The 21899-nt window shown below is 35.9% G+C and overlaps 1 long non-coding RNA gene across 1 annotated transcript; it reads right to left on the bottom strand.

Annotated features, from left to right (window-relative positions):
• Positions 1–17194: 17194 nt before the first annotated feature.
• On the bottom strand, positions 17195–21899 carry LOC123264744. Its single transcript, XR_006509417.1, has 4 exons — positions 21871–21899; positions 20242–20356; positions 19177–19469; positions 17195–17404 (listed from the first exon to the last, which is right to left on the bottom strand). It is a non-coding gene; the product is annotated as an uncharacterized LOC123264744 (long non-coding RNA).

Below are 21899 nucleotides of genomic sequence, written 5' to 3'. Positions count from 1 at the left end.
GTGCTGCGTCTCACGACGCCTACTCCTGGCTACTGGTCCCTTTCTGCGATTTTGTCTTTCAGGAGGTGCTGTGCATAAACTGCAACAGCTGACCAGTTTTCCTCTTGTTTGATCATATAGGTCACCAGGCTTGAGGGGGAGAGCCTGGTGCCTATGATCTCTTCGGTGCTTCTTCTGTAGTCCTTCCATCGAGCACACTCGAAGAATGTGTGTTCGGCGTCGTCGATTTTATCCGGGCAGTATTTGCACGTTGGTGTGCTGTGCAAACCCATCTTGAAAAGATAGGCATTGAACTGCCCATGTCCCGTCAATAGCTGGGTCAGGAAGAAGTCCGTATCCCCGTGCTTCCGAGAGAGCCAGACGTTGATGTTTGGGATCAGGCGCGCCGTCCATCTGCCCGTCTCTCCCGATGTCCATCGGTCCTGCCACTCTTGCTGCGTTTCCGCCTTTATCCTCGTTCTTGCGTCCTTCATGTTATCATCACTGTCTTTAGCGTCATAGAGTTTTGCTCTTTCGAACGCTAATAGGTCGATGGGCGCGGCTCCTGCAATGACCAATACAGCCGCTTCGGAAACTGTGCGGTAGGCGCAGGCAACCCTGAGAGCGCCTCGCCGCTGTACTGCTGCGATCTTTCGCCGGTAGGTCTTCTGCTTTAATATGTCTGCCCATATCTCCGCTCCATAAAAGCAGTACCGAGTGGACTGCTTCTAGAAGAACTCTTCTCTTTTTGTTCTTGGTCCCATGGTGTTGGTCATAATTCGTGCTAGGCTAGACACAGTCTTGCTGGCTTTCTTGCATGCACTGTCGAGGTGTTCACGGAAAGATAGTTTCTCGTCTATCATTACCCCTAGATACCGCAGAGCCCTTGTTGACGTCAGCGTTGTTCCTCCCATGTCCATAGCGAATGGTTTTGGAAACCATTTTTGACGGGTCAAAACGACCATCTCGGTTTTCTGTTTGGCGAGTTTCAGGTGATGCTTATCGAGCCAAGTCTCGACGGTGTCGATGGTTTCCCGAACTAGCAGTTCGGCCTCTTCCACGCTGTCCGCCACTATAGTGGCTGCAACGTCGTCTGCAAAGCCTGTTAGCTCTACTTGCTCTGGCAACGGGATTTCAAGAAGCTCGTCGTAGTCTGCGTTCCATAGATCAGGCCCCATTATTGAGCCTTGCGGCACGCCAGCCGTTATGGCGTATTCTTGTGGGCCTTCAGTAGTTTCCACTATTAGCTTTCTATCGTCAAGGTAGTTGTCGACTAGTGCCAGATTTTCTGGCTCCGCGTCAAACTTGTGCTCCAGAGCGTCTAAAATGTCTCCCCAATTTGCGCTGTTAAATGCGTTTTTGACATCTAGCGTGAGGAGAAGACATACTTTACGAGCTTTGAGGCTACCAGACCATGCTTGTGTTGCTGTCTTTATGACTTTCTTGATCGCTCCGACTGTCGAATGACCTTTCCGGAAGCCATGCTGGTTGGTGGCAAAACCTCCAGCACGGTCGATGTCGTCGCGAAGTCTCCCTTGTATGAGCTTCTCGAGCAATTTTCCAGCAATGTCTAGCATACAGAGTGGTCTAAACGACGAAGGTGTTATGGGGGTTCCCTTACCTTTGTCTAAGAGAACCAATCTCTGCTGTTTCCAGACCGCGGAAAAGGTGCCAGTTGCCAAGCATGCGTTGTAGGTGTTCAGGAGTAAGTCTGGGTATTCCAGGGCTATAATCTTGATCACCGATGCCGGGATGCCATCAGGTCCAGGTGCCTTTCCTGTTTTGAGTGACTTGGCCGCGTCTTGTAGTTTCTTAGTTGTGAAGGGCGTTACTTCGTTGTTTTTAGTGTAGTGTTTCTTCTCCCGCGGCGGGTGTTTGGGGAAAAGCTCCGCTACGATGCTATCCATTAAGGCTGGAGGCTTCGGCGCCTCTGGTGAAGCCTTTCCAAGTCGTTTGGCGACAATTTGGTAGGCTTTACCCCAGATGTCATTGTCTAGATCGTTGCAGATCTCTTTCCACAACTTTGCTTTACTTGCTTTGATGGCTCGATTTAGCATCTTTTTGGCCTGCTTGTACACTTTTGAATACAATTCCTGGCTTGGGGAGCGTTTGGCGGCTCTCGTTGCGCGGCGACGTAGTTGATGGCACATTTTGCGAAGTTCCGCTATGTCTGTTGACCACTAGTACGCCGGCCTGCGAAAACTCCGGTTTTTCAACCGCGGCATAGAGGCGTCACATGCGGCGGAAATCTCCTTCATCGTATTTAGTACTGTCCTTTCTGTCTCGCTGCAAGTATCCGGAGTCGGGTTGTTCTGAAGGGTAGACCAGCTCCGTGCAAGTGAAGCTCGCAGTGCCTCTGGATCAAGCTTCCTGACATTCCACTTTCGCTTAGAAAGGTCGTGTTGTGGTACCGGAGCAGATGCCAATCCAACGTTAAATGTCACGAACTGGTGATCACTGCCACTGTATTTTTCGGATACTGTCCAGTTTTCAATCATGTTGGCAATTTTTGGAGTCGCCAACGAATTGTCGAGGATGGACTCTTGGTACCCCGGTCTTCTGAAAGTCGTGGTGCTCCCAGTATTTAGCACTATGAGGTCGAGTCTAGCCACGACGTCAGCGACCTCGTTGCCTCTGGTGTCGGAGAAATCAGCGCCCCATTCAGCCGATTTAGCATTGAAATCACCAGCTACGATAACTTCGCCGTCGAACTTGGTGATCACATCCTCTATATTTGCCAGTTTCTGTCGGAACACACTAATCCCTTCGTTAGGTGAGAGATAGACGCTGATGAAGTAGGTTATAGGGGTTTGAATCCAGACAAAACCTGCTCCACTTCCGCTGTTGATGGTGGTAACGTTCTTTGTATTTGCAATCCAGATTGCCGCCGTGCCAGTTTTGTCTGCGAACCATGCTCTATCTTGGAGGTTTAGATATTGCTCACAGATGAAGCAAACGTCGATCCTCTCTTCAAAGACTCGCTGGCGAAGTAAATTTTGCGCCAACGCACATCTATTCAGGTTTCCTTGAAGTATGCGTGTCATTTCTGCCCTTTTGTAGCTTCGGCAAGTGCGGTGCGGAATACCTTACAAGCCCTGGAGCCTGGAATATGACATAAGCTATCTGGAGCTTCTTGTTCCTCTGTACAGAGGAAGGACTTTGGCTGTTCAACGCAGTCTGCAGCTTTGTGGTTTCCTCCTCCGCATTTAAAGCAGCACTTGCTTCTGTCAGGCCCCTTGCAGGAGTTCGTCGCGTGCCCGTATCCGAGACATCTGATGCAGCGTGTTACTTTTACAACTGGTCGAATGCGGCAGTTGACCCATCCGATCATTATACGAGCCTTGTCAAGGATTTTGAACGCACTAGCCTCGTCTATCTCGCAGAAGGCTGCCCGGTTGCCCCGTCGAGTAGGCTTTGTCAAATTTACCCGTTTGATCTCCAGGCTGTCGGTGAAGTCACGTTTGAGTGCTTCGCGGACGTCGTTCTCAGTAGTGATGGCATCCAAGTCCAGGATCTCGATCGTTGCTTTTGGTGTAAGCGTTCTGACTGTACCGATGTTAGCAGTTGCTATTTTTATCGCAGCCGTGAAAGCGGTAGTGTCTTCAGTCTTGCGATCTATTTCTAGAAGAACGCCCCCTTGCTTCGTTTGTTTGATAGACTTTATGTCTACTCCAGTCTCTGTCGGATTAACCTTGGCTTTGATTTCCTTGAGGAGATCGGCGTATGTTCGCCCATCAGCTGGTTGGACAAGCACAGCTTTAGTTTTTATCTTCTTCCTCCTCGGTTTCTTGGAGCCCGATGTATGTATGTATGTATGTATGTATGTATGTATGTATGTATGTATGTATGTATGTATGTATGTATGTATGTATGTATGTATGTATGTATGTGTATGTATGTATGTGTGTGTGTGTGTTTTTTTTTTTTTTTGTAGGGGGGGGGAATCCTTTTTACGGATTCTAGGCATAGCTGTTTGGCCTGGATATGTGGCGACTCGACGCAGCGTCATACTAACTCGACACTAACGCCCCTACCCACTAAACCCTAAACCCCTTTTCCTTCTTTCCTCTAATCCCTCATGGAAACCGCCGTCAGGCATTACTTCGTGAAGGGAGGATCTAGCTACTGCTCTTCCTTCTGGTGGCTAAGGTGTTAACTATCTTCCTTCTATCTTCTGCTATTTGCTCTTTTTCTTTCGGTGGAACGCAAGTCTTTAAGGACTTCTGTTGCAAACGTGTTGGTAGCGTTCCAGGCAGCTTCTGATGACAACATTGCTTCTACTAGTGAATCTGGTTGCATTCTCTGGTTCAGAATCCTCTCCAGTTCTTCACGCTGTGGATCGAAACGAGGACATACAAAGAAGACGTGCTCCGCGTCTTCAGCAGCTCCTGGGCAGGACGGGCACTCCGAAGAGTCATCGTGCTTAAAGCGGTGTAGATACTCTCGAAAACACCCATGTCCCGACAACATCTGCGTAAGATAGTAATTGACCTCACCGTGATTCCGGTTAAGCCAAATGTCGATCCGAGGTATGAGACGGTGCGTCCACCTACCCTTCTCTGCAGCATCCCATTGTAGTTTCCATCGGCCTATGCTCTTCTGCCGTTCTTCAATTCTAAGTTCTTCCGGGCTCAGTGCAGTTGACCTTTTTCGTTGGTAAAGGGCCCGTCTTTCCTCTGCTAGAACTCTAAGAGGTAGGGTTCCAGCAATGACGCACACTGCTTCTCCTGATATAGTGCGGAAGGCACTAGCTACTCGTAGGGCACTCAGTCGGTATATTGGTCCAGCTTTTCTCCATGATTCTTGGGTTTCCAGTGCATCAGCCCAAATGGATATTCCGTAAGTGAGCACTGATGTGACTACTGATGACAATAGTAGCCTCCTGCTCTGCATTGGGCCTCCGATGTTAGGCATCAGCCGTGCGAGACTAGCCCTCACTACTGACGCTTTGGCACTGACATGTTCCACCTGCTGTTTGAAGTTGAGTCGTGCATCCAGCATCACTCCCAGATAACGGATAAATGGTTGTGATGTGATTTCTTGTTCTCCGACTCTCAACTTGATGGTTTCTACCGTTTTTCTGCTGGTGATGAGCACTGCCTCAGTTTTATGCTTGGCTAGTTGCAAGTTCATCATGTCCATCCACAAATTGACTCGTCTGAATGTAATATCAAATGCCATTTCTATCTCTTCGAGGTGCTTTGCGACAATCACGACAGCTACGTCATCCGCTTATGCTACAAGTTTGACTCTCGTAGGCAATGATATTCTCAGGAGGCCATCATACATGATGTTCCATAGCAGAGGACCTAAGACTGATCCCTGTGGCACTCCTCCGGAGATTTCGTACACTTCCGTACCATTCGTCGTGTCATATTTCAGAAGCCTGTTCGTGAAGTAGCTCGCTACTATTTTGCGAAGGTATCCTGGTATGTTTTTTTCTTCTAGAGCCCGCATAACGCAGTCCCAGTTAGCGGAGTTGAAGGCATTCTTGATGTCCAAAGCAGCCACCAAGCAGTATTTCTTCTTTCCACCTTTCCATCTCGTCCCGGCGATTGCATCCTTGGCTATATCAACAACCAATTTGATAGCATCCAGAGTTGACCGTCCTTTTCGGAAACCAAACTGGTTCTCTGCTAGGAGTGGATCGACTAAAGCCTCTATTCTCTGATGAATTATGCGCTCGAATATCTTGCCGGCCGTGTCTAACATGCAGAGTGGTCGGTAGGATGACGGTTCTTCCGGCGGCTTTTTCCCCTTCGGAAGTAACACTAGCCGTTGCTGTTTCCACTTCTGGGGAAAAGTCCCTTCCTTCAGGCATGTATCGTAAAGGTCCAGGAATAATGTTGGTGCTGCCCTAAGGATTGATTTCAGGGCAATATTAGGAATTCCGTCCAATCCCGGCGCCTTATTATTCCCTACTCGATTTCCTGCCTCTATCAACTCGTCCAACGTGATAGTTGGGATGTCTTTAGAATTGAGCTGCTCCAACTTGCAGGTGAATACCAGCTGTTGGGGAAACAACGTAGTAACAATCTTCTCTAGGAGTTGTGGACACGTAGGTGATGGCATTGGTTGGCATTTCAAGTGGGTCATAACCACCTTATACGGTCTGCCCCATGGATCTTTCTCGACTTCTGCGACCAGTTCCTTCCAGCAACGTCTTTTGCTTTCTTTGATGGCTCTGTTCAGTTCTCGACGGGCCTTTTGTTACTCTGCCAACAGCTCTGCGGAGTTAGATCGTCTGTAGCCACGCTGAGACTTTCTTCTTCTTTTAAGACACTTTGAGCGTAGAATGCTAATGTGATCGTTCCACCAGTGCATTGAAGGTCTTGAATTTATGCGACGTTTCCGAGACATACTAGCGTCGCAAGCCTGGGTGACTCTTCTCATTAGGTCCTTGGTCTTCTCTTCAGCAGTTTCTACGATGATCGGATTGCAGTCTAAGGCTACTACTAAAGCAGTGGGGTCGAGAGACTTAACTTTCCACCCAACCGCGCTAGCGCTCCTGTTGTCTCTTGTTAGTTTCTGGCCAGTTGATATTTCCCATAGTATCGCACTATGGTCGCTGGCTGTATAGATGTTCAATACTTTCCAAGAAAAACCTCTTCGAGCTAAGCAACTGCTGACAAATGTAAGGTCGACAGTTGAGTTTGCCTCTCCCTTAGTATACGTTGGCGTGTCACCGGTATTAAGAAGGATCACGTCCAGAGTGGCCATTGCCTCGAGAAGTGCTTTTCCACGTGTATTAGTGAACTTGCTACCCCAGTCTGTTGCCCAGGAATTGAAGTCACCAGCTATTGCCACGGGAAAGTGTTTTCTTGCGTCCTCAGTTAGCCGATCAAGGAAGTCTTCAAAATGGTCATTAGAGAGACTAGGTGGTGCATAGCAACTGTAGAAGCGGATGCCATCTACCCATGCTGCTACGAAGCCAGCTTCTTTATTGTTGACTGTTCTCTGTAAAGGACACTTACCGCAGGACCAGATGACGGCTTTGTTAGTGCTGTCAGATTCCCAGGGTTGGTTACTCAGACGTCTATAAGGCTCACTTATAAGTGCTACATCTGCCTCTAATTCGCGCACAGTTTGCATGAGCAGGTCATGCGCAGCCTAACAATGATTGAGGTTGAGCTGCACTATCTTCATGTTCTTGGCTTCGTTATCTTCTGGAGCGCTTCTTGGAAGATGGGGCATCTCTTCGTGCCTGCATGGTGAGCCGCCTTTTCTACGCCGTGCCGTTCAAAGCACAGTGCACATTTAGCTGGATTTTTACAATCAGCAATTTTGTGTCCTTCTTTTCCGCACCTTATGCAGAGTTTAGACCGGTCGACTTCGCTTTTGCACTGCGATCCGAAGTGCCCAAAGTGCCAGCATTTGAAGCATTGTATGGGTCTCTTCGTTGCTCTCATTCGGCAATTAGACCAGCCTATCCTTATTTTGCAGTTTCCCTCCAGTAACTTTTGTGCTGCAGCTGCTGGTAGTGACACTGTGGCTGTCTGTGTACCCCTAAAGGCTTTACGGATCTTGATTGCCTCTAGTGGGATTTCACAACTTTCTCCAGCTTCCCTCTTTAGAGCGGTCTGAATATGCTCTTTCGTCGTGTCGTCATCGACATCTCGGATCTCGATGGTCTCCTGTGGCCCTTTGCAAATCACTTTAGCCTCCTCCTTAAGGATGTCTGCGATCGTCTTTTGCAGACCTTGGCCTTTGTCAGTGCTCTTCCTCGAAATCGTGATCAACAAGTCCCCACTTCTGGTCTTGTTGATCTTATCCACAGTTGAACGAACCTGCTCATCTGGGACGTCCTGCTTTATACGACGCAGAATCTCGGCATACTTTGTTTTCTCGGCCGGGCGGATGATCAGTGCGTCGGGTCTGATCCATTTGCGTGGTTTTTTCTGCTTAGGCTCTGACCTGGGCTCCTTCGGCGGCTGTTTTGAGAGTTGCTCTCTAGCTAGCCTTCTCTTCTCCTTCTTAGACTGTACTTTTTCCCAGTCAGTCGTCTTCATGGGTTCGTCGCCCTGCCCTGCCAGTCGTTGGAGAGGGCTTTTTTTCAAGTCCTTCTTCTTTGTGACTTTGTCGGTTGACTCTGGCGAATCTCGGTCCTTTCTCTTTCCAGACCTTGTGTCAGTTTCACCCTTGTCCTCAGCAGCAGATTCACCGTCACCGTCGGCTCCAGTGTCCATTGCTTCTTCCGTCTCAGTTTCAGTTTCAATGCGGCGTCGTGATGACTGCCATTCCTCGTCCAGTTTCTTGAATCTTCCAAGAGCATTGACCACACCGGTTGTCTTGGTCTTTATCTCCTTGTGGATATTGACCTTAGTTTGGACAAACTCTTGCAGCTCAATGGTTAGCTTCTCAAGGCGCTCCAACGCTTGCGTTCTCTTCATGTCAGCGCTTGCTTCAATCGCTGCTTGTTGAGCATGAAGCCCGTTTCTATTCTTGTTTGTTTCCTGTAAGTTACTCATACTTTTTAATTTACCAGCGCATCGTACGGAGTGGAGCGGGTTGCCATAACTAGGAACGGGTGTACCCTCGGAGATAGTACTCCTACCCCAGTTCCCTGAGGCCTAGCCGACACTTAGCCAGTCCCGGAATACACGGACGGACTAGACTCGCTCGGAGCGGTGAAGATTCCGATCTCTAACACTCACTGCGTACTTCCTGATCAAGGCCCGAAGTGGCTGGCTCCTGATCCACTGCTGCAACTTACACCTCGGTAGAGCAAGCTCACATCAGCCGTGGCCTGCATCGTCGGAAACTACGATACAGGTTCCGGTCACTCCCAGTGGGTCACAGCAGAGAACGATCGTCTTGTTAGGTCAGTTAGTGCGACCAACCCATTAAAGGGGAGTTTTGTCCACGGGAGCGTATTTTGTTTGGTTATTTTGCTTGGCTCCTACCCGCTGTACCTCATCAACTAAGAGATTAAGTGTCATCCAAGGACAGCGAGCGTTCTCCCATCCGCTCGGGGAGACGCGCCCGGTAGCAGTATCTCTTCTGCCCCGAGTGTGTGTGTGTGTGTGTGTGTGTGTGTGTGTATGTGTGTGTGTGTGTGTGTGTGTGTGTAAGTATGTATAAGTATGTGAACCACTTATAACTTCTGAATGGCTAAACTGATCGGAACCTAACAAATGGCGTTCTAAAGAGTTCCCTCAAAATTCGATTTCCTGTGAACTTGAACTGATTCGGACCGATAGATTTTGAGAAATTTTTATAAATCTCAAAAAAACTAAGAAAAAAAAATTTTTTAAGGTGGTCTTTTTGGAATAACTTTTAAATGGTTTTATCGATCAACTTCAAAAACTAATCAGCTTTTAACTTTGAAAAACCACGTCGATCACGGTAAATCCGGTCAAAATCGGTTGATTCGTTCGAGAGATATCGAGAACGAAAGAAATCCGAAAAAAGTGTTTTTTTTACATAACTTCGACATAAAATACAAATAAATTTCAATTATTTTATATTTACAGTACGAATGCATATCACGTTGTATTTATTTATAAAAAAAAATTGGAAAGTTTTCAAAATCACGAATGAATGTGAATAATTTTTTATTCACTGTACGACCGAATATCAAATATTAATTATCTGTTAAAAATTATTCGAAGCCATTGGAAATTGCGAGGGAAATTCAATAATTTTTTATTTAAAAAGTAACCAGATATAAAGTCTTATTTATTCATAGAAAATAATTGAAAAGTATTCAAAATTACGAGTACATTTCAATAAATTTTTATTCACAGTGTGATCGGATGTATGTTTGCATTTATTCACAGAAAACAATTCAAAAGTATTCAAAAATACAAATAAATTTCAATAATTTTATATTTACAGTACGAATGCATATCACGTTGTATTTATTCATAAAAAAAAATTGGAATGTTTTCAAAATCATGAATGAATGTCAATAATTTTTCATTTTCTGTACGACTGGATATCAAATATTAATTATCTGTTAAAAATTATTCGAAGGCATTGGAAATTGCGAATGAAATTCAATAATTTTTTATTCAAAAAGTAACCAAATATGAAGTCTTATTTATTCATAGAAAGTAATTGATAAGTATTCAAAATTACGAGTACATTTTAATAAATTTTTATTCACAGTATGATCGGATATTAAGTTGCATTTATTCATAGAAAACAATTCAAAAGTATTCAGAAATACAAATAAATTTCAATAATTTTATATTTACAGTACAACCGGATATAAAGGCTTATTTATTCATAGATAACAATTGAGAACAATTTAAAATCATTTATTTTTCTCTATTTTTTTTTAATTCCGCATTATATCCAAATTCATAAACTATTTATCTATTCAAATCCATTGAACACAATTAAATATTTGAATTTTTCTTAATTTTTTTTTATACTTAAAAAGGTTTAAAATCTTTAAACTATTTATCTATTCGGAAAAATTCATTTTTGCCTGAGCTGAATCAATCGTGAAATACAACTTGTTGAAAATAATTGAAATCATATCCAATTCAATTTTATTCAATCAATAATTTTAATCAGGGTTTTCCAAATGTGGGCCCAAAATCTTTATTACTAATTGACTCATGGACTGGGCATTGTCCTCAAGTTGTACAAAGCATTAAACCAACAAATAAAGATACTGAAGTAATGATCTTACCAAAAGGTACAACTGGGAAAATTCAACCGCTTGATGTTTTTGGATTCCGAGTATGGAAAAATTTTGTTCGATATTTTTCGGATCGTACAGTTTTGATGAATTTGGACATAAACTTGCATTTACGAAATAACATTATAAAATTACAATCACTTACACATATCCAATTGTCATCTCCTCGGTACATAAATTTATTCAAGTACTCGTGGTACAAAAGTGGCTACACAGAAGTAAAACCAGATGAGTTCGAAAATCCTGTGGATTTTGCTTTTCACGGATCATGCAATTCTCATTGTGAGGTTCCTGGTTGTCAAAATATAGCAATTATCCGCTGTTCATGGTGCAAAAAGTCGTTGTGTTTTCAACATTTTTTTCATGAACATCACGATTGCAAAACATATATTGAATAGATCTGCATATGACAAAATGATGAATTTAAGTATTAAATTTCATAAACATCAGAAATATTAAATATTTTTGTAAAAAATCATTTGTAAATTATTTTTAAATTTAATTTTATTATAGTAAAGCATATATTGTAAGCATTTTTTCTTTTTTCTTTTTTTTCCAAAACAGATTCACATTACATGACATTTATAATATTTGATGTCCCGATACACAAAATAAAGTTTGGGATGAGAAGTAAACAAGTAAGTAAAATATTAAGATATAATATTATTATTATTTTCTAAATGCTAGAAATGTACGAACAAATTATTATTGATGAATTCATATCGAAATTAATATAAAAACGATATTTTCTTGGTGGTCAATGTAGATATGCTTAAGGGATGTTCACCCCTAAACTTAATTTTTCGGAAAACCCCGAAAGACGTATTCTCTCCTTTTTTTTTCTCTTCCGATTGCCGTTGGTTTCGTTGAAATCCATCGAATAGTTTTATAAAAGTTTTGTGATTTTCAACCCTCATAACTTTTGTTCTATCCATTGTTTTATTATAAAACCAAAAGCGTTTTTCATGATTTTCCACCCTGAAAATTATGCAATTGGTCCCATTCGATTATTTAAACTGCAAGTATGCGAAACTTGAAAAACACCCCTTTGGAGGCTAAACTTTGAGGGGTAGTTTCACCCCCTAGAAATGTTTTTCCGCAGATAAAAAAAAATACGTGTCTCTTAGATTTCGACAGAGAATAACATATCTCAGTTTCATCAAAATCGGAGGGGGACACCGGAGAGAGTTTCCTTGTCAGTATCGTCCAAAACATCAGGATCAGTAAAAAAAAATTTCTTAATTTATCAACGCCAAAAGGGCGAATTTCAAAGGTATATATATGCCTTTTTGGTTTTATAAAAATTTTTCTTAAAGTCAAAAAGGCGTATAAATAAAATTATGTTTTTTATTATAAAACATGAAAATAATGCAGCATTGCAGAATCAATATTATAACACTGGTAAAAAATGAAAAATTAAACTATAAAAAGGAGTAAAATGAGCAACGAAAAAATTTTTTTTTTTAATTTTCTTAAAATTGTCAAATTCTTTTTTTCAGTTTTATTTGACTCTATTTGGAACTCAAAAATTACCTAATTTTTTCCTCTTTTTCTTGTTTTTAAGCTATATTGTAAGATTCAAATTAAGAAAGAATTAACTCTTTTAAAAAATTACTATGATGATTAAATATATTCGGGTCATTCCATGTCAAATCGACCAATAGTTGGAATGGACCCCTTTCGATTTGGATAAATACTGGTCAGAAGTTTTCTTTCATCACAAAATAAAATTCTGCCAAAGGAATAAAAATAAGAAAATTTTTTTCAAAAGATTTGCAAATTCGAAATTTTTTACTCGATTTTTTTTGTGCATAATACCTTTTACTGATCTTAAAAGATCCTGAAATTTTTAGAACTGTGTTTTTTGTTTTTTCAAAAATATAAATTTTTGAATTTAAAAAAAAAATTTTTTTTTGTTTTTTGCAACTTCTAAATAAGGTAAAGTTATGTAGATACATAGTATTGTGATTTTGAGCATTAAAAAATTAAATGCACGACGTGGAAATATTAAATAATAAATTAATTTCAACTTTTTTTTTTTATTATTTGGATGCAATCTTAAAGTCAGACTTAACAAATGATATAATTACTTATTTTTTTAACGCATGATATATTTTGTACGTTTATTCACTTTAATTACAGATTTTAACGCCAAATAACTCAAACAGATATTAATTCGAATAAAAATCAGAAATAATGGGATGAGAATATCTATTTTTTTTCGATCTTTCGAAAACTTGTTCACTTACAAATTTTTGCACATTAATATTGCTTAGTCTCTCAATCTCGCAATTGCGCAATCAAAGTTGCAAAAAACAAAAAAAAATTTTTTTTTAATTCAAAAATCCACATTTTTGATGAAACAAAAAATACAGTTCTAAAAATCGAGGATCTTTGAAGATCAGTACAAGGTATTGTATAAAAAAATTTAAGCCAAAATTTTAATGTCGACCGTCATTTTTGACAATTTTCAAAAATTCGAAATTTGACAAATTTGGTATTTTTCAAAATTTTTTTCCAAATTATTTTTTTTTCAATATCTTAAATAATACACGTTTTCATTTGCTGATGATGGTTCAATGTAATAATTTGAATATTTGACCATTGATAACTTTAGATTCATAGCATGTATGAGCTCATACAGGTCCTAAATTTTTCACTAAGTCAGGTAAATGGATTAACAAGTGTTTATTCAATTTATTGTTAAACTAAAACAATTGCGTATCATCAAAATTAAATTGGTCTTAAAAAAATTAAAATATAACGATTTACAGTTGAATTTTTAATATTGATAATTTTAAACATTATAACTTACAGTAAAATATTAAAAATATACAAAAGTATGTACAAAATCTTTAGTAATATAAGAAGTTGACTTTTGCATCTTTTTAACTAATAAATATACATAAAAAATTGTTGATTTTCATCAAAACACAATATTAAATTGTAACAGGGTAAATTACCCTGTGACGGTAAACCCGCACTCGTGCGTTAATTAGTCGACGCAGCACTGGCGCGTCTCGGTCTTCGGGACCCGACTAGTATTAAGTGGGGAAAATTTTGGGTTTCTTGGTCAGTTGAGTAGAGGCAACAAGTCAGAAGTAGTGCAGTGACCAACGCAATAACATCGCTAGCCAAAACAGTCCAAAGAAGGAAGCCTGAGTTTCCAAAGCACAAAAATTACACAGGTATTGAGACTTTGATTCCTTTGATGAGCCAAAGGGGTCATATACCCGGCTCATCAATTTTACTACTTCTCATTTAATCAAATTTTTTGGTAATTCAATTGTTTATAATAATTTGCTCAATAATAATTAATTATTTTAATTGATTTGGTTCGTTAGCAGTTTGAACATTCTTCTTGGGGATATTATACCCGAGGAATGTTCTAGACCTCTTGGGTTTGGAAGTCGTGAGTAATTGATTTGTTAATTTGGCCAATTGATAATTGTTAACATCGTAGATTGGTTTAAATAAATTTATTTTATTAATTAAATTCTGAACATCGAGAAGGTTCCAATCGACACGACATAGTATTCGGTACCCGAGGTCCAAAACGTGCTACGCAGCTACGAACAACGGCGTCCATTTTGAGCGCGCAAATTCCTTTGTGAATTTTACTACGCAACAATTTACAATATTAACAACTGGACTATTATTATAAATTATAACAATTGAATTATTGTTTATTAATATTATTTGTTACAAGAAAGTATTATTTATTTAATATAATTTATTGAGAATTGGCTACTGAGTTTCGACGCCATTGAGATCGAATTACCCGTGGATAATTTTTCGTGAATTTATTTTATATTGAGACAAATTGTTTTATTAATTATTTATAAATCGAAAAATTCCACGTAGTCATTTATACATTGAACTATCGAAGACTAAAATTATTATTTTATTGGAATTATTTGTAAAACTATTTATCAGTATGGATTACGTCCGAGAAAATTTAGTTAGAATTTTACAAAGAATTATTCTTAAGAATTTATTCAAAATTTAAGAAATAAAATTACGAGTTGAAATTGGAGTAAAACTTTGCGTCAATATTGTTCCTAAAATTTTATTTAATGTTGAGTATTAAACTCGTGGATAATTTGGAATAAATTCAAGCGTCGGTTTTTAGTGTAGATTTTTTTGAGAATTAAATTATTAATTGTGAAAATGGGTTACGATTTAATTGCAAGCTAATGACTGAAAATTTTAATAAAAAAAATTAATATTGTAATTTTTGGAGTTTAATTTTATAAGTCAGAAGTAAAAAGTAAAGTAGAGCCAGTGTGTGAGTGTGAGCGGGTTATGTGTGTGAAGATCGTGCGGGTGGTGTGAGGCATTGATAGAGCGTGAGGGTCCGGTGGACAGCGCGACTTAGTTAGAAACTGCGGTATAGACGCTCCATAAGAGGGTACCGTCAGGATTAAGAATTTTGATAGAGCGTGAGGGTCCGGTGGACAGCGCGACTTAGTTAGAAACTGCAGTATAGACGCTCCATATGAGGGTACTGTAGGATTAAAAATTTTTGTTAGTTTTAAGAGGTCCTGGTCAGTCATTAGTTAGGCTGTAGTCTTAAGTTGTTAGTTGTAGTGTGAGTGCGTGAATGATAACCAATTGTTATTTTATATGGTTAATAAATATCGATATATTGTTAAATAAAAATTTATTTCTTTCAGATCACCTTCCTCCACTCTCTCTCCCTGTAGATTATAAGCTCAGCTCTGGTTTCCGGTTCCAGGAACCGAGATACAAAATCCTGGTGGCACCCTTGTTAATTTAGAATCATTTATTTATTATATTGCTTTTATTAAATTGATTAAGGGGCCAATGAGCGGAAAAAACAACCCGTTACAAAATAACATAAATTATATAAATAATAAGCCATCACACTTCGTCACCTTGTAGATTTAGTTTATAAGAATGATGAGATGTGCATCAACTCATCGGTCGAACGGTGTAGGGGTTTGTTATCGCTCTGGCAAGCGCGCGGCTTGGGTTCGAATCTCATTACATCGTGTATAAAAATATTATATTTATAAATTTATTTATTTACTAGCTGTTACCCGCCCTCTCCACTGGGCACTTTATAGAATTGTATTTTTAGATTTAGACATGAAATTTAATTGAAGTATTGTTTTGACTTGTACAGATTTCAAATTCCATCGGATTGGCCTGTACCTATTAACCATGTAATTATTCTAGCTAATATTCATTGTAACGTTTAATATGCAATTACTGTAACATTCCCGTCGCTTTCTTTCAAAAATAAATAGTAATTGACACGATGGAAAAAATTTAAAATGAGCATTGAAAGTTTCAGTTAAAGTAATTGCAGGTCTCATAAGTGAAGTTGAAATCAGCCTAGCTTAAAGTGCGACGAATTTTCTGATAATACAAATTTTTTCCGTGACATATATTTTGTATAGAAAACTATAAAATCGAGCGCGCTTCTTCCTTTGTATTTAAAAAAAAGTTATAAATCAAGAAATGACGTTTATTTTGTCTACTGATGATATTTTTAATGATATAAGCTCTTCCTGGGCTTACACTTATCGAGACCAATCGTTTGAATACCCACACAAATTTTTCCATACACTGTTAAAAATTTCCATTGTAATTTTACAAGAAATGTATTGGAAGCTAATAGGCAAAACATTTATTTAAAATTACAATTCGGTATAGTAATTTTACAAAACTTTTATTTTTCTATCTGTTTTGTAATATTAAAAGTAATTATAGTAATATTACAAAACATATATGGCTCTATGAGGTTATTAATTTCACAAAACGGATTTGTAATTTTACAAATATTTTCAGATCGGTTTAGTTTGTAAAATTACAATATTTTGCTTGAATTTAACAAATATTTTCAGATCGGTTTAGATTGTAAAATTACAATATTTTGCTTGAATTTTACGAAACAAATAATATTTTTTTTGTCAAGTAATTTTTTAATCTAGTATTGCAATTTTACAAAACTTATTAGGTTCAATTAGTTTAGTGATTTTGTAAAACGGTTTTGTAATTTTACAAATATTTTCAGATCGGTTTAGTTTGTAAAATTATAATATTTTTCTTGAATTTCACGAAACGTATATTTTTTTGAAAGGTATCTTGCTAGTAAAGTATTCTTATTTTGTAAAACCGTTTCGTGTAATTATTATTTAAAATAAATACAAAGAAAAAAGTTTCATTTAATTACTATACCTGATTTGAGTTTGGCTAAATATTCTGTCTATTAACTTCCAATACATTTTTTTTTGTAAAATCATCATCTCAATTTCTAATAGTATACAGAAAACATTTTAAAAATTTAATAAATGTTCAAGCTATTATATTTTTTATTGCGTATTGTACACGATAAATCAACGAGTGCATACTGAATGCTGTATATCTAATTTAATTCCTCTAATGGAAGAAAAAGTAGAATTTTTTTTATGTTGATAATTTATTAATTAGTTAAAATTGGCGTCCAAAAATTTCAAGCTAGTACAATTTAATAACTGTAAAAAATATAGACGAATTAGTAATGGTCAAAATTCAAAGAAATAAAAAGTTCGATGGTTTGTTCTATGGTTATGGAGGTATTTATTATTTATAGATAAATAAACTTTTATGGAATATAACATTTATGGTCAGAAAGATGCTTCATAAAAATGCCAAGACACCCACAAAATTGTTCAAATATTTTGAAGTATTTTAAATCAGCATTTAGTTGAATTAAGATCAAATTAGTGGTCCTGGTACTCTGGTTTTCAAATATTTTCCGGAATTCTTGAATAAAAAAAAAAAAATTATTTTATTAGAAAATTATTTTTTGATGAAATCCCTGGCGGTTTTGTGGTCACGGTGAAAATACTATGGAAAGTCAGTAGTTCCCTCTATGATCAACAGTGAGAACTTAGTATTACAGTAGTAATTTTACGGTGAAACATTGGTGACTTTGTTTCATTTCACTACTGTCAAAATATGGTATATATCAGATTATTAGACCTTGGTAAAATGGTTCAAATGACATTTTTATATGGCAACTATGGAGTGAAACCATAGTAAAAAGTTTATAAATGTATAGTTATTTGACAGTCAAAGCACTGTTGTTACACAGTAAAATAGGAGTGAATCCAAAGTCGTTTCACTGTCGTGCTACTGTCGATTTACCGTCGTTTCACGATCCTTCCATTGTCGAATAACGCTCTTTTGACCGCCTTTGAATAACCTACTCATAAAAAATCCCATTTGAAAATGCTAAAATTCTCCAAAATCAAAAATTTAGTATTTTTAGAACAATAATAATTTTAAGTAGTATTTACGGATTTTTTTTTAACTTATTAATTACTAACTCATTGATACACTACTAAGCCTGTACATCCCGGCGTGAGTTATGAGCACTGATGTTCACTGAAAATTAAATTTCAGCTCACACCGGGTCTCGAACCCACGCCTCACCAGTCTCAAGCAAGCATGACAAGCGTTGTACCGCTTAGCCATGGGACTGTCTACTAAATGGTAGTGAGTTTGAATGAATATTTTTAGACACGGGCAGGTAGTTTTTAATTAAAAGTTGATGAAATTTTCTTTTATATTTATACCATTATAATTAAGGACGTTTTTCATGGTATCTTGAAATATCCTGATTCTGTAAAAAAACATATAATTAAAATTTTTTATTTCATAAGCTTTCCTTCATTTGTGTTTGTCATATAAATATTGATGTAATTATTAAATTTATTAACTGTCAAATAGTGTTAAAAAATAAATATTTTTTTCCTCATTCTGTAAGTTATTATCTTGTTTCAGCTTTTAACGCTGACATTTTTTAAATATATTTCTGAACAGTTATTTGAAATAAACTGTGGCCTTGCATTGATGATATACATGGATTCTTTTGAATTTATTATCACCGTGACAAGTGACGTGTTATTTTTTTTAATCGAGCGAAAAAATATTAATTTGTAAATGAAATTTTTTTAAGCGTTTATTTAAAAAATTTTTTTATTCTGAAAATTAACTACAAATAACTAAATTTAATGTGAAATATCAATAGAGTTCAGCACTCTACACTGTTTATAGAATAATAATTGAACAGCATTTACATCATTTGTCCGGAAGAAAACGAACGAGTATATACGGTGAAAAGAAGGTGATTTTACCGTAAGTTGACGGTCGAACGATCGTCGAACCGTAGTAGGTCCACGGTGATATCACTATGAGTTTATGAGGTGTTCACTTTGAAAAAATCATTTTTCCGCAGTAGAAGCATGCCATACTGACAACAGAAATGCTAAAGTTCCATGAATTAGGAACGGTCTTTTCACCATAGAACTGCTGATAAATCAACATTTATTTACCATCCGTAGTTAGTGACGCAACAGAACGAATATACTGTTTTTCGACAGTGATTTCACCGTACTACAACCCTAACTAGATAGTGAAATAGCCGTCACGTGAAACGACCGTGAATCGACCATCTTTTCACTATGGAGTCACCGCGGATTTACCGTAAGCATGAAACCGCCAGGGATAAAAAAAAAATTTTTAACTTTTACCTGATTATAAAAATTTTCTAGCGGGTGACTTCAAAGGTAGATTTTGTTATATATGTACTCTCCCAGTGACACAGTAGGTCATTAACAAGAACAAGATAAATATTGATGTAGGAAGAAAATATATGTTTTAGGCTCAGCTTGTATTTATAATTTCATTGGACATCTAAAGATCATTTTCTTCGCTGTATTGATGGAGCTCTTCTATAAATTTAGTCAGCTTAGGGTGCTGAACAGTGGCCTTTCTTTTTCCACCTCGTTTTGTACCTTTTGGTGGGTTAATTTTTAAAAATAGTCTAAAAAAATAACGTTAAAATTACATTTTTAAAAAATTTAAATTTTCGAAATTGTTTTCACCGACATTATTCTTTATGAATCGTTAATAATTTTTATAAGGAATGTAATAAATAATTACCAAATAAAAATAAATAGCAGGTGTTTTTTTTTTTTTTTTTTTTTTTAAGATCAATTTATTTTCAGCTAGTAAAAAATTAAACGATCTGCAAAACAGGTATCTTCTGAATTTTGATAAATTTACTCGTCTAATAGTTATTCCAATTTTTAAAGAATTGTAGATACAGTAAAACATAAATGAATTTTTTTTCGTAAAACATTCAATTTTCTTTAAATTATCACTTTTATGCTAACAATAATTTTCATTTTTTATATTTAGCTAACTTTTTTATAAGATTTTACATGTATTAAAAGAAACATATTTTGAAATACTAAGTCCTTAATTTTTGAAAGTTTATAATATCTGAATTTCCAACAACTTCAAATTTTATACGTTTTAAAAATAAGGTTTGTAAATGATATTATTAATACAAAAACCATAGGAATATTTTAAAATTAGCACAAAAATTCCCAGTTTTTCTGCTTGCTGGATATGTTGTTTTCAACTTGAAAAATAATGCATAGAAAAAAATAAAAAAAAAAAAACACCGAAAGACAAAAAATTTAAATGAAATTAAACATTAAAATTATAATTTTTCAAATTTTACATTCAGTATTTAGTCTGTTTTTATTTATAATTTATAATTGAACCATTATAATTTTTTAAAAACTTACTTTTATTAAAATTGTAGAAAAAAATTTCAGCTGCAATTGCTCACATAAAAAAATTGTATAATACTTTATGTATTATTATGATTTGGTTTTATAACGTATTATAAAACTATAATGCCTGAAAAAAAAAATACAAATTAAAATTGAAAATCAATTATTCTCAGTTCATTAGGAGGTTCACAGATACATTTGAGAAAATGTAATAAAAAAGAATCGAAACGTTGCCATAACAAAAATTAAAAAAAAATTTTTTTTTAGTAAGGAATCTCATCATTTTTTTACATGGGTTAGGAAAAATTTGTTTATCGATATTTTTTTTGAAGTTTCGAGTTTGTTAAATTCAAAAGGACTTAGTAACTCTATTCTTTAAAAAAACTAAGTGTCACGGACTATAGTAATTAAAAACAAGGGAAAACTAGGAAAAAATAAAAAGAAAAATACTGAAGTGTATAGGAGAGTGTATTAAATGAACCCTCAACATGCGAATAAATATAGAAAAATTGAAAGAATAAATGGCGGAATTACTTGATACTCGGATGGAGAAATTGAAAATATTTAAAATTAAAGAAATTGAACAAAAGAAAAATAAAATATGGAATATAATTATTATTTATCTGACTGAAAGAGAAAAATTATATAAATTTAATGAATTGTATTTTTAGCAAACTCTTGACTTGAATATTATAGGTATGAATTAATTTAAGAATATTGCTTGCTACTATTAATTACAAATTATTTATATTTACTGACATAAATTATTTTTTATAAACATTTTGAAAAATTCTCAGCTTTAATTAAAAAAAAATAGTTTATTTTAATTTTGTTAAGAATTATGAATTTATGAAATTCTATAGAATTTTATACTTAAATTGATTTTTTTTTTAATTTTCACTTCAGAATTTTTTTTATTCCATTTTTTATTTTAACAATATCAATTTCATAAAAAATTACTTTTTCATAAAAATTATAAAAAAAAAAAGTTTCAGCTTTAATTTACAAAAAAAAAATCTTATTTATCTAGATTACTTAAAAGTTACAAATTTTTAACTGCCTTTTCAATTTTTAACATCAAAAATAATATTTTAATACAAAATTATGATAAAAATTTTTAAAAAAATTCTAGAAATAAGTTGTGATAATAAGAATGTCATTCAATTCTACATCAAAGAAATTAATGAAAATTAATTTAGAAGATATTTGATAATTTGAAAAAATTTTTTGTCAAGTCAATTATGGCAAAAAAATTATAAAAAAAAATTGATGTGTAGAAATTTTAAAACATTAAAGATGCAATTTTTTAAAAATAATTTTTTAGTAAAAATTTATTTGTTAAAAAAAACTAAAAAATAATCAAGTGACTGCTAACTTTAATGTCATAAAAAATTATAAAAACTATGAATGCAATTAAAAAGAATGACTTTTTCATGACAATTTATTGAATAAAAAAAATTCTGAAAATTGGTAGCTATCAACTAATTTTAGTTTCATTCATTTTACTACAAACTTTTGATTGTTTAAAATTTCAATTTGACATACAGGCTTATTTTCAAGAAATTACAATAAATTAAAAAAAAAAATTTATTTTTAAAATGATATATAGCAAAAGAAAGAAATAATAGTAGTAATTATTACCTTATCATTAAGTATACCTCCTCTCCTGA

This window comes from Cotesia glomerata, linkage group LG5, assembly GCF_020080835.1.
Source record: "Cotesia glomerata isolate CgM1 linkage group LG5, MPM_Cglom_v2.3, whole genome shotgun sequence".
NCBI lineage: Eukaryota > Metazoa > Arthropoda > Insecta > Hymenoptera > Braconidae > Cotesia > Cotesia glomerata.
The sequence above is the reverse complement of the archived record's forward strand: the minus strand, read 5'-3'. Positions and strand labels throughout refer to the sequence as shown.